General features: G+C 34.5%; 1 pseudogene across 1 annotated transcript; it reads right to left on the bottom strand.

Annotated features, from left to right (window-relative positions):
- Positions 1-5,039: 5,039 nt before the first annotated feature.
- Positions 5,040-7,348, bottom strand: LOC149175180 (pectinesterase inhibitor 6-like; annotated as a pseudogene). Its single transcript, XR_016257968.1, has 2 exons — positions 6,036-7,348; positions 5,040-5,916 (listed from the first exon to the last, which is right to left on the bottom strand). The product of XR_016257968.1 is annotated as a pectinesterase inhibitor 6-like (transcript).
- Between the last annotated feature and the right edge of the window lie 6,376 nt (positions 7,349-13,724).

The raw sequence follows: 13,724 nt of genomic DNA, 5'->3' as shown, positions 1-13,724 counted from the left end.
CATAAATCTCAAAGCTTACAAGCATATATTAAGTGAGAAAAATGTCGATTTCATGGTTTCAAGTAGAGAAGAATTAATCTTCCTTCGGAAAAGCAATCTCAAATTATTTTGGAAGGAATTCCAACCAAGTAAGATGCAAACTGAAAATAGTATTACAACTTCTAAATGGTTTGACTATGCAAGACAACTCTATGAGAAGGATCCCAGGGTTGACCCTCCCCCTTTGGTCAACACTAATATTGAACTATTCAAGGTGCAAGAGGTAGATACGAGTATCAAGAAGTTGGGTGTTGGAAAAACAAAGACTTAGTTGAACTCCAAGTAGAGTATGTAAAGTGGGGCTCAAAGATTCTTACACCTCACATTACAAAATATCTCTACAACATCATATAACAAGGGTTCCCCACAGATTGGACAACTAGTCTGGCAATACCTCTTTTTAAGAGTGGTGACGTCAATAATCCCTCCAATTATAGGACCATAATGATAAAACCTTTGTTTGGAAAGTTATTTGGAAGCATGCTAGAAAATAAAATTAGCAAGTGGGCAGAAGAAAGAGATAAGTGTGCTAAAGGGTAAGCAGGTTTTAGACCTAAACATTCCATAGTTGATCATTGTATAACTTTAAGGAACATCATTAAGAAAGTTTGGGAGACAAAGAAAGAAGTTTTTTGTCACTTTGTTGATTTCAGAAAAAGCATTTGACATGGTTTGTAGTGATAATCTTTGGCACATAATGGAGGAACTTGGGATTCCTAAACATTTGAGAGAAGTTGTGCATAACCTGTATGAAAAGGTGAAAGTCAAAATTAGAACTTTAGCAGGCATTTTTGAATGTTTCGAAAGCGATATCGGGGTCAAGCAAGGTTTCCCATTGTCTCCTACCCTTTTTGGTTTATATATCGACAAGCTTGAGGAGCGGTTAAATTCACAAGGGGGTGATGGTATGCATTTGGGCAAGTTTGTTATAAGGATTCTTTCGTATGCAGGTGACCTTATTCTAATTGTTAAATCTTCTCTTGGTTTGCAAGATCACTTACTATCCCTTGAACATTTTTGTAAAAGGGTGGGGATGCAAGTCAATATTAGCAAAATCAAAGTAGTGGTTTTCTTAAAAAAAATAAAACATAACCAATATAAGTTCTACTTTGAAGGCAAAATTTTGGAAGAAGTTTTAGATTACAAATACCTCAGAATTGACTTCAACAAAAATCTAAGATGGGATGGTTGTAGAAAGAAAAGAACTTTGGGGGATTGGAAAGAATTTTATGCTTTTCGAAATAGGTTTAGAGACGCAGAGTTATGGAACTGGAAAACCACTCAAACTCTTTTTTGTCTTCTAGTGATTCTGTTGATTCTCTATGGTTGTGAACTCTGGGCTAGCAGTATATCTGACATTTAGTGGAAACAAATCGAGAAAATTCAGAAGAATTTGATTATAAACAAATTCACAATTAAAAGTGCAATTCATTATGCTATCTTATTAAGTGAAATAGAGGTTGTTCCTATTGAAGCAATTGTTATGGTACAAGTCACACAGTATTTAAAAAAAAATTGAGCAAATGGCCTAAGGTTGTCTTTAATGACATATTGTGCACAAGAAAGAAGACTTGGATGCAGCAAAATAACAAATGGTTTAGTAAATGGGGTATTTTCTTGAACGCGTGTCCTATAAACAGTAAAGAGATAAAAACTTTTGTTATGGAGAAGTTCCATAAGTGTACTTGGGATAAGGAGCTAGGGAGAAAGAAAAAATACTATATTGAAGTGTTTAATCCCACGCATAATTATCGACAAAAACATAGAGGCCAATATTTCTTAAACAGCCAAAATTCTTATTGCTTAGTTAAGGACTAATTCTCAGTGAAACAAGGGGCTAGAAAAGACCAAAAGAAGTGTAGGAGGAAAGAGTATGTATTGTTTCTTCTTCATAAAAAGTGGAAACATAAAAGCACTTTATTTCATAATACAAGCCTTTCAAAGAGAACAAGGAAAGTTATGCAGATATGGCAGCTAGCTCTTGAGATAATCTATTTAGTGAAGAGTTTGTCAAGAAGATGGGAGTGTTTATTGTGAGGCTTCAAAGGAAAATGGTTGAATACATCAACTAAATGAAAAATCAATCTATCTCATAAGCTATCTTTAGTATTGTGAGGCTTCATAGGAAAATGGTTCAATACATCAACTAGATAAAAATCAATCTGTCTCATAAACTATCTTTAGCCTCGCAAATGTTAAAATAAATTTATTTATTTCTTTCATATATTTTTCTTGTATTAACTTATATGTTGAGAAATCTATCTATAAATAAATAAATAAAAATATAAACTTTCATTTTCTCAAATCATTATCATTATTTTTTTTAAATAATATGTTTTAGTGTTTCCTTTCCATAATCTCAAGCATACGCTGCCAAGTTAAATTTGTGTTTGGATTTTTTTAAACACTATTTTTAAAAAAAAAATCGAATTTATAATCAAACATTTAAATATTCAAAATAAGAAAAAAATCATTATCATTATCCATTTCGCACAGAATATGTTCCAGTGTTACTTTTCAATCTTCCCAAGGGTATACTGGTAAATAAAATGTGTATTTGTACTTGATGTTTGGTTTTCAAAAATTAATTATTTTTAATTTACTATTTAAAATATTATTTTTTTATATTTAAAATTTGATAAAATATAAAATAATTTATATAATTATAATAAAATATGAAAAAATCATTATCATTATTCCATTTACACATATATGTCCGAGTGTTACTTTTCAATCTTTTCAAGGGTATACTCGTAAATAAAATGTGTATTTGTATTGAGGTTTGTATTTTAAAAATTAATTATTTTTAATTTTTTATTTAAAATATTATTTTTTTCTTTAAAATTTGATAAAATATAAAATAATTTATATAATTATAATAAAATATATTATAATTAGTTAATGAAATGTAGAATAAAAGATAATGTATTGTATTATTAAGATATTTTATGATGTGAAGGTTATTTGTTGGGTAAAAATCTAATCATGTTAAAGGTTGGTGTGGCACAGGATTTAAATGCCCCTAAGTTGTGATTTCTCAAGCCAAATATTAAATATGCAGTCATCTCAAACCTCACACAATTTAGTGTGTCTATATATATATATATATATATATATAATAAAAATGAAGATTATTTTATATATATAAAATAAAAAATAAAAGTGAAAACTATTTTTTATTATTATTTATTTTATTTTACATTTTACAATAATTATAAAGTTATTTAAAAATAATAGTTAAAGATAACACTGTCTACACATTTGGAGTAGAAATCATTTTCATATTTTTTTTTAACTTATTAAAACTATAATGTTATAGGATTTTTCCTTTTAGCCATGACTACCATAAGTCAAAAATTTTGTTATGGAGATCTCAAAATATATTCCCAAGCTGATAATTAATCAAACATTTGATAATTACTCACAAGTAAATAAAACTTACAAGAAATCCCTTAATAATATTTTAAAATTAATTTCATTTACCATGAAGAGATTCAATATATATCTTCATATTCATAATCTCAAAATTAATAATATCTTAAAATTAATTCCATTTACCATTAAAGGATCTAATATATATCTTCAAATTTATATGCCTCAAAAGCATAATTGAAGATCAACACTAGAATCCAACACTATAATCAATTTCTCTTATGCATATTCAATGTGTTTTTCAAATATTCTTTAATAACTTAGTAATAATTAATACAAATGGTTGAAAATATTTTTTTCCTACACATTTTTTTCATTGTCATTTCTAATATTATATAGCAAAAAAGGTCAATTATGAAAATATGAACATGATTTTTGGGTAGTACTTGTCCTTTTCTTGTAGTGTGGTGTTTTAAATTTAGCTCAATAAGAATCTTTATTTCTATAGCTTTACATTTGGTATGATTACCAAAATATCTCAAAACACTTGTGGAATACCATTTTTTTGAAAGAGGTGAATAACATTCTCAACAAATTGAGTATAATGACTTTAAAATAGATATTATCTAAGTTTCAGAAAATGTATGTGGAGGTTGACTTGAGTGAAGGTGATCTAATTGAAATTTTAAGCATGAGTTGAATTCCACCATGATCCAAGGCCTAATAATGACCTAATGGGCTGGTCTTGATTTTAAATCAACCTAGATCTTTGAAAACTATATTAAAAATTTGGATCCAAATAAAACTCTAACTTTCTATATCCTTAAGTTCCAAAATTAGGAAGGAAACATATTCCAAGCTTAAATGACTCCAAATAACCACATTAATAAATGAAATTAATCAAGTTATAAACATTATATGTAGAAAATAATCATTCACCACATAAATAAATTTGTAAAAAAAAATCTACAAAGTTTTGAAGAAACTTTCATGCAACCATACATCATATATTCATATAAACTTGTTTTGAATACACAGCCTCTTAAGAAATCACTTATTATAATCCAAAATAGTAAGAATATATACATTTCTATAAACTTTAACCATCAAATTATTAAAAAAAAAAATTCCTTATTTTACAAATAAAAAAATTCTTATATATCAATTTAATATCTAATTTAATCATAATTGTAAAATTACAAAAACAAACTATTAAAAAAAATACAATCTCTTAAACACTATGGAACAAGCACACTCATGTTACGGCAAAGGCTAACGAACCTGCCATAGGGCATTCAATGCCCGCTCAGCTGCAAGCTCGTTAGCCATATTTAACGCGTCCGCAGTGACTTTCCGCACACTCCGTCCCCACCTCCTCTTATATGGCTAACGAGCTTGCAGCAAGACAGGCATTGAATGCCCTATCGAACTTGCGGCAAGACAGACATTGAATGCCCTATGGCAGGCTCGTTAGCCCGTGCCCTCATGTTACAACCATACTACTACCCCAATTTCATGTACAAGTGAATATCATGTAACGTTGAGGATATGCTATGTAAAGTCGCATTGCTGGGTTAGAAAAGTGATTATGAAAGCCTTGTGTTACAATCATTGCATTTCATTCATTGAAAAAACTTCACCATGTCATAAGTATTTATTGAAAATTCTTCACAATCCATAAGTACATGATTGAAGATGTCTCATTTTCAGATATGAAACACAAATATCCGTAAACAGACACAAGAGTCTGGAAGTCAATCCTCCGCGTGGGCTGTAAATCAGATTGATGACATTCGAAGCAAAAACAAAACCTGCCCGTGAATTACGAACAGTGTTTTGATATTTTTTTTATTCGAGGGCCCGCATAGAAACCGACTTTACTATCATTGCTCTACTGAAAGAGGCCTCCATTAGAAAAGATACTCATACCTCGTGAACTTTCGGCAAACCAGAACCCACGGTGGAGCCACATAAATGCAACTTGAGAAATGATAACATCAGAAAAAGAGAAAAAGAAAAACAAATCAAATCCAGCCAGGCCCACATGTCGCACTACTACTTTTATAGATATTATCAGTGTCGAAGGGCATCTTGGATATATGGTGCTTCATTCACAGATATGAGTTTTTTCAAAGTAGTTATTGGTTCAATTCTCTGTTTTATTTTAGTTACTGGTTCAATTCGCTATTTTGTATGAGTTATTTGTTTAATTTACTTATTTATTTATTTAACTATTTTATTTTAGTTGCTAGTTTAATTCTCCACTCTATTCCAATACTATTATTTCACCAATTTAAATCTCCGCTATATTATAATATTATTATTTTTAGACATGACTATGATGCAACCCCACCTAAATCGCACTAAAAAAACCTATCATATCTGGACCTATCATCTCTGTACATCTCGATCATCTCTGTACAATTCTGTGAACTAGAACTCAAGTTGCAGACGGCAATGTGCGGCGGCGCCGCCGCTAACGGCCAGCTTCAAAGTTCCATTCACCTAAAAGCAAATTATGACACTAAAATTACCAAAACCATACGTCACTAATACTCTGATTCTTCACAATAAATATATGTATGAGTACAAAGCTATTTGAAGAAGTATATTCAGGAAATTACATTTTTCATTGCAGCTCGATTTGCGGTCGGAGGTCCCTAGAGAACAAGAGGCGGCGGGTTTTGGAAGAATCCCCGTGATAATTCCCAATGCCACTCACATCTGAAAGTTTGTTGATAACAGCTAGGGCGTTGCTCATGAATTCTGTAGACTTTTCTGTCTTGGCATTAACAACCGGGACAATGTTTTTATTTGCTCCACCCAGTCCATCCAGGCAAGTTGAGGGATTAGTTAATGCTGCACTAACCCATGTCTGCACATCAGCTATATCGTTTGCAAATGAATTGGAATTCATGTTCTCCAATTTCGAGGCCGAGGAATTGAGCTGCTCCACTGTATCTTGATACAGTTCCACGCAATCCTGAAGGGCCTGCCTGTCGCTGCCATTATTGGATTTGTTTTTCAAATCTGCTATGTAATCAGAGACCCGTTCTGCTTCGTTCAAGCTGAGCACCACCGCGATCCCGGCGAGCTGACTCAGATTTGCGTTGGCGGCGCCCGGATAAGATGACAGGGACGAGATACAGACATTTCTGTATAAGGATCCGTTGCAGGCCATCATAATGGTCTGCGAGACCACGGGAGACGATGGCGGGGTTACGGGGGTTGTAGTTGCAGGAGGCGGCGGCGGGAGGCGGCGGGGTTTCTGGGGGTGAGAAAATGGGTGGAGTTGAAATGAAAGGTGGTGAGAAGATGTAAGGAGGCCCATACGTTCCACCACCATAGCCATAACCATTTGTGTGATCATCATTTTTGTGGAGACTGAAAACAAGAACCAGAGCGATGACTATGGCCAGTAGCAGCATGGTACCAGCACATAACAGCGCAGATCGTTTTCTCCGTCCCGACGAATATGGCGGCCCTTCGACTTTCACGTCCATTTTTTCTTTTGCAGCGGTGACTGAATCGCCGGAGTCCTGAACTTACTCGTTGCAGTGCTGATTTAACAAGTGAAATGGGGGCGAGAACGAGATTTAAGGCAAAAAAGTAAAGGTACACAGGCGAGAAATTAGAGGAAATAGGAAAATCTCTATCGGCCGACAGCGGAACGAAATTAGTGTGATCTTTTTTTTTTCTTTAATGAAAGTAAAGTTCACATGTGCGGTCCGGACCAAGGACACGCGTTCACAGCTGTCTGCGAATATATTGACTTGCCTGCCCCTTTGCAAAGGAAACGACAAAGGGGAATAACGTCGCAAGGAAGCCAATCACAAATTTAAGCTTTATTCTGCTCTCCCGAATAACGTTTTTCTTTCAATGTGGGTGATCCCATTATTGCCTTACGGGGAGAGCGACATGCAGAGTATGAGTACGATGTAGATTACGAAAACGTTGCAAGCTTTTGGATAGCTTGAAATCTTGTGATTTGGCTCATTGGTGTTTACAAGGATTTTAGTTTTGTCCTTAAGTGAGATCTTCTTGTGCAATTATTTATAATTGATTGTTATTTTACCAAGGATGTTGCTTTACTAGACCACGATTCCTCCAATAATCTTCACAATTTTCCATGAAAAAGGTTTTAGATATGGCTCCATTAATATTTATATTTCCAAGAATTTTACAAGGATGTTGCTTTACTAGACCATGATCCCTCAAATAATCTTCACAAGTTTCCGTGGAAAAGGTTTTAGATAAGGTTCCATTAATATTTATATTTCCCGGTACTTTGATGATGTTAGCACAAGTGAATGTGGAGGCCATATGATATCATAATATGAGATATAAACAACAATTTGCTACTAAGTGTAGGTCAATCACAAAAGAAATATGCTAAGTGCTTGCCATGACTAGGTCATTGGAGAGTCACATTTACAGTTGTTGTAAGTTAGCTGCAATGTTACTTTTTTATTTATTTATTAGCAAACTAGCTATGTATTCTACTTATCCAAGGGGTGAGTCATATCCTGCAATGTTAATTTTTTATTTATTTATTAGCAAACTAGCTATGTATTCTACTTATCCAAGGGGTGAGTCATATCATATTATTCTTTTCCTGTATTATGACGTGTACATACGTGTACAAGAGCCTCAACTTGGAATGAGTGATAATTTAATATCACATAATGTGAAAGCATGAGACTCTAACATCACATTGGTAGTTCTTTTGAGTTGAGTCGGTTATAATATTGTATTTGAGTGAATTGATTATGTTTTGTACTTGTGTAGAGGGTAAGACATATCACATTATTCTTTTTTTTAGCACTGAGATGTTAGGATATTTAGAAATTTATTTAATTTTAATTTTGTTTATTGTATTTATTAAGTGAAGGTGTTTTTTTACTATGCATTATTATTTTTTCAAGATAATGCTGATGGATAACTATTTCCTAGCTTTTAAGGGAGATAATTGTTTGTTTTTTGAAAGTGATGGTGGCATGTAACTATCTAAATTACATGAATGACCATTGCAAGTGGTGAAGACAGAGAGTATTTGTTTTTTTTATAGAAAAACTTGGACTATGTGTTGTGCTTTTAATATTTATTTAGATAATTATTGAGGGAATTATAATTTAAAAGTCATGATATGTTCTAGACATACAATGATCCAATCTCTCATATTCTTCTCAATACTAAGGCTGCTAATTCGTGGGTTAAAACCTAATTGGTATTTAATATATATTTAAAGAGCATGGAGGGTCATGGTTGATGATGATTGTGAGATATTTCTTATAAAATAAATATTTTGCATTAAAAAATTGTGTCAATTGGCCACGTTGTTTGGAGTTGTAGATTATTTCCATTGTGTGAGGGGTTACTAAAGGTATTTATCCTATATGGAATACCTCTTTTTCTCAAACATAGTACCACAACTCATTTGAATATTTTTCCCATTGTTGATTGATATCTTGAGCCCATGTTATTGCATTTATGAGAGCTTATATTTATGTGTAGTTTCATCTTGAATAAAACATTCCATTTTTTGCTAGAATAAACCATTCCATGAAGACCATCAATTTGGAGTGAGGAATATGTGATACTTTAATATCACATAATGTAAGGGCATGACACTTTAACATCAAATTTGTAGTCATTCTATGTTAGCTATAACATTATATTTGAGTGAATTGGCAATATACTCCACTTATCTAAAGGGTGAGAAATATTACATTATCTTTTTAAGGGTGCGTGTTTGGTGTGGAGCCTGATTATCTTCTATATTCAAAGGTATCGCCACATTGGACCCCAGCTCGAAATGGGGGCGGCAACACCGCCCGTAAAATATTCGCTGCAGGGGGGTCCAGGGGGGAGCGGCTGCGACCTTTGGGAGCCCCCCCCCTGGCTGGGGGTTTCGGGGGCAGTGCCCCCGAAGCTAAAAACAACTGTAAAATTGCCTTGTAAAAAGTATAATAATTTCTAGTCAATTTGGGCCATTCATTAGGCGGATGATCTGACGGTAGAACTTATGTTTAGTTTAGGGTTTTTTGCCCTAGAAGGCAACCCCTCTCTTTGTATGAGAGCATTGTATTTGAGGCAGTGTGATAGATGTGTATTCCGTGAGCGGGAAATAGAGAGGTGAGACTGTGAGAGAAAATAGAGGATATTACAACGGATCTACTGTAGGTTGTGTCTCTTCATTTTGCTGGATAATAGAAAGGAAGGACTGGCTGTTCGGGGTGGACGTAGCCCAAACTGGGTTAACCACGTATATTTGTGTCTCTCTTGTTTTATGCGTTTTCTGTGTTTATATTTTTGCAATATTTTATGTGTTCCATTGCTCCATAATATATAATTTCTAACAGTGGGATGTTAAGACATTTAGACACTTAGTTAAGTTCAACTTTGTGATCCAAGGGATTAAAAATATGCTCACTCAAAGTGCTCAAAATCGCTCGAAACTAATGCCAATCATAGATCTCATTATTCTAATTCCAATGATGCTTGAATTGCCTCAATCTGACACAATATGTGAAAGTTATCACGTTTTCAGGTTTTTGGCAAACAATTAAAATGTCAACTTGCAAGGTTGACTAGTCTACTGACTACGCAGGCCATACATGTGATGTGGCATTGATGTCAATAGGATGACTAGACAGTACGGATGTTAGATGAGTCAATCACGTGCTAACACGTGTGTTATAGATCCATTTGGGCACATCAACCCCAACTTACATATCGATACTATTAGGGCCCATCAACCCCTAATGCAGTTGTTACATGCCCTAAAGAAGTTAAACATCATAATGCCTCACTTCCCAAGAAGTTTCATCACTGAAAAAATCCAGAAATTGCCTCTAAGAAGATCAGCACAGGTAGGCCTTCATTAGGGTGCGCTACAATGCAAACCATACACTATTAGGGTGCTATGCAGTGCACTTGGTCCCTCTTTGGCCTATGCTAGGCGAATTTGAGCGAATCCGTGAGGGTTTTAAAGATTCCTTATCCATTAGATGCCTCTAGAAGTTTCTCAAACTACCCACTCCTTTGAGTTCGCATTTGGATGAGGAAGGGAGTTAAGGAACATCATCCCCTTATCCCTTCTTCCATGGAACTGATTTCTAAAAATAGGAGGGCATTTATTATCACCATTGATGGCATAACTTCCTTCATTCCCCTATAAAAAGATCACTTATCTAAGAGACCAGGGGGCTGGAAATTATTGAATTGTAGGGAGACGTTGTTGATATGAGATTTGTGTTGATTGCAAGTATTGTAATAATGTCAAAGTTTCTTGCTTGTTGTGAGGAGATGATGGGATTGAACTAGAGGAATGATGCTGGATAAGGCAAATTGGGTTGTAATTCTTCCTTTTACTAATAAAGTGTTCAAAGCTTTTTCCATATGCTTGTATTGTCTTTTGATGCTTTCATATTCTTATCATGTACTTGATTCCATGCTATTTTTAATCAATAGATAATTATCATATGCTTTGATGGGTTCTTATTTTTGTCTGTGTGCAAGTACTTCTTCGGATCTTTTTTCATGTATACATTCTACGGATGAAGGAATTGTCAAATCAATGATGATAGGAGAGGCACCATGGGAGGATTATCATCATCATTCCCACCTTCTAGATGGCATTGAAGATTATTCAAATGAATTAAATCACCCATCGATCGTTGATTTCTTGTCAAATTCTGTAAATACTATAGATCCTGAGCGTAATTTGTCAAACATAGAAGAAACAATTTCTATAAACATTTCGAACAAGCCCAACATTGTACAAAACATTCATGTCAGCAAATCTTGTTCTCCATTGGAACTTGATAATTACTATGCTCTATTTATTTCGAGATATTTTTGCATGGTCTTATGAGGAGATGCCGGGCATTGGCTCAAGTATTGTTGAACATGAGATTAAAATGTACCATGATGTCAAACCAGTTGTTACACTAAAATTTGTCACCATGACTATTTGCAGTCAGTATGGCTCCATCAATTGTCATACTGTCCTCCTTGGCAAGTCTTATACCTCTACTCCTCATGTCAAATTCCAAGAAAGAGAGAAAGTCCTTAAAAATCAATATAACTCTGGTTACGCAGTTTCTCTTACCCTTACCTGCGTGTACGCACCTCAAGTTCATAATACCTGCGTACTTGTACGCTCTATCTGTAAAGGGGTGGGTGTGTACTCCTGCAAAGGTCAAAAGGCGCAAGTTTTACTTCAAAAAAGTTACTTGTGGTCGAATCTAGAGCATTCTAGAAGATGGTTTGACGTGGATTGAGCGCCTCCAGATGGTTCATGCATCCCAAAGAAAGAGGAACTTATCCCATCAAGAGGGGAGCTATCCCATTGAAAGAGGGGCTTATCCCATTAATGGTGGACCTGATTAACTTCCTCCAAAGCATTATAAATATAGGCATTGGGCCAGAGGGAGGGGAGGTGAAAACTAAACATTCCTAAGGGTAGATGCTGCTGAAATTAGGACTCCATTTTAGAGCTTGAGAGGAGAGATTCCCATCCTTTCTTAGCTTCATTTGGAAGTGGGTGAGCTGATCAAAGTAAAGGGGAACTCTTGCTGGACCCTGGGAGGGACCTGCACAACACCAAGGCACTGGTTGTAATGGTTTCTTTTGTTTCCAATTAATACAATTAAGTTCATTTTTCTCAACAAGTTATTATATATAATTTGTTTCATATACTCCTTGGTCTTTATGATGAATATGTTTTATTATATGAGTTATTCAGGTGCTATGTAATCATTTGCTTGTTAGTGAATGCAGGCTTCAAGGAGAAGGAGGAGCTCATCTGGATCGAAGAGGCTTGGCTGCTACAAACAGCGTTGGACTAAAGGTAAGACTTGAACACTTGGTTGCTTTTATTTTAAATGCATATTTAGGGAAAGATAGTGCTTGATTGTCTTGTTTGTCACTAGAAAGCCTTAGCTTCTAGGGAGGTCGGTTTTGTCCGCAAAATTGACTCTTTCCGCATGACAAAATGGCGACTCCACTCGGGATCCATGGATTTGATTGATTTCTCTTTTGATTGATACTTTGATTTGAGAAAAGTCGATTTCTTTCTCGTTTTTGACTGATTGACTGTGAATTTGGGTGGAATAGCTTAGGGTTGAGTTAGTTTTTATTTTTCTTGATTTTGAGAGCAGTACACACCCTCTGCGTTAAGCACAGTGCGTACCTGTACGCACTTCTGCTTTGTACACAGAGCGTGGCCGCACCTGTGCAAACAGGCTGCCTGCGTACCCTGTCAAAAGTTTAGAAAATTCTCTTTTTTCCTTTTTACTTATTAGATTTTGTTTATCGTTTATTTTTTGCTGCCCAGATCCACTCGTTACCTATCAAAAGTTTTCATCTAAGCTTGTTTCATTAGCATCAAGGGTTTTAGTGAAGTTCATAGAAATTCTAGCCCTAGGTTTGATTTTTGTATTGGTCTTGTAGTGACTTTGGCTTTAGAAGTTGTAAAAACCTTGGATATCCCTGGTCTTTTCAGTCTTCTTAGGAGTCGGACCTTTCATAAAATCCACCTTTGTGAGAAACCTACCTTTGTGTTGTCTCTTTGCGGAATTTCGAGAAGGCTTGTTGGTTAAGCTGTGAATTTCATTCTTAAGAAAAAGAACAAGAGATTTTTGTTTTTGTTTTTGACTGATTTATGATTCTGCATGAATTAGTCATTGGTTTAATTGTAACTGAGTAAAACATCCTGGAATTATATTTTGTAGGCTTTTACCTCATTAGATTTGCTTTTAGGTAAATTCCTCTTAGATTTTCTTTTAGGTAAATTTCTCTTGGATTTTCATAGATCTTAAAATTGATTTTTGTTAAAGTAGTTTTACATGCTTTTTTAAAATAGGAAAAAATACAAAATCTCCTTTGAAGAAAGTTTGTTTTAGTAGCATTTGAAGTCTTTAAAAGAGAAAGGAAGTTTTCGTGAAATAATTAGTGGTCATGTGTTGTGTGCTTTGGAAAAGATAAAGAGAGTTTTTCTTTGATTTTCATTGTTAAGAAAGTTGTCTTTATAAATTTTGCATTCTCCAACTCTCTTAGCTAGGGAATTCATTGAAAAGGAAAGATAGTTTAAATCATCTTAGGTGCATCTTTTTAGTGGATTTGAGTCGAGTCTACACACCATCAGTTTCATCTCCGCTACCTATTGTCCTAAAGAAAAGCCATAAAAATTAACGCTTAAAGTAAAATTAACTTAGTAACTTTTTATTTACTAGGGCTCTGAAACACCAATATAGATCAGGCTAGTGTCTTGGAGTAGGAGAGTAATTAACTCTCCAAGACACCAAAAC

The sequence above is a fragment of the Pinus tabuliformis genome, chromosome 4_1, assembly GCF_031772625.1.
Source record: "Pinus tabuliformis cultivar Carrire ecotype Pingquan chromosome 4_1, CPIR1, whole genome shotgun sequence".
Taxonomy (NCBI): domain Eukaryota; kingdom Viridiplantae; phylum Streptophyta; class Pinopsida; order Pinales; family Pinaceae; genus Pinus; species Pinus tabuliformis.
The sequence above is the reverse complement of the archived record's forward strand: the minus strand, read 5'-3'. Positions and strand labels throughout refer to the sequence as shown.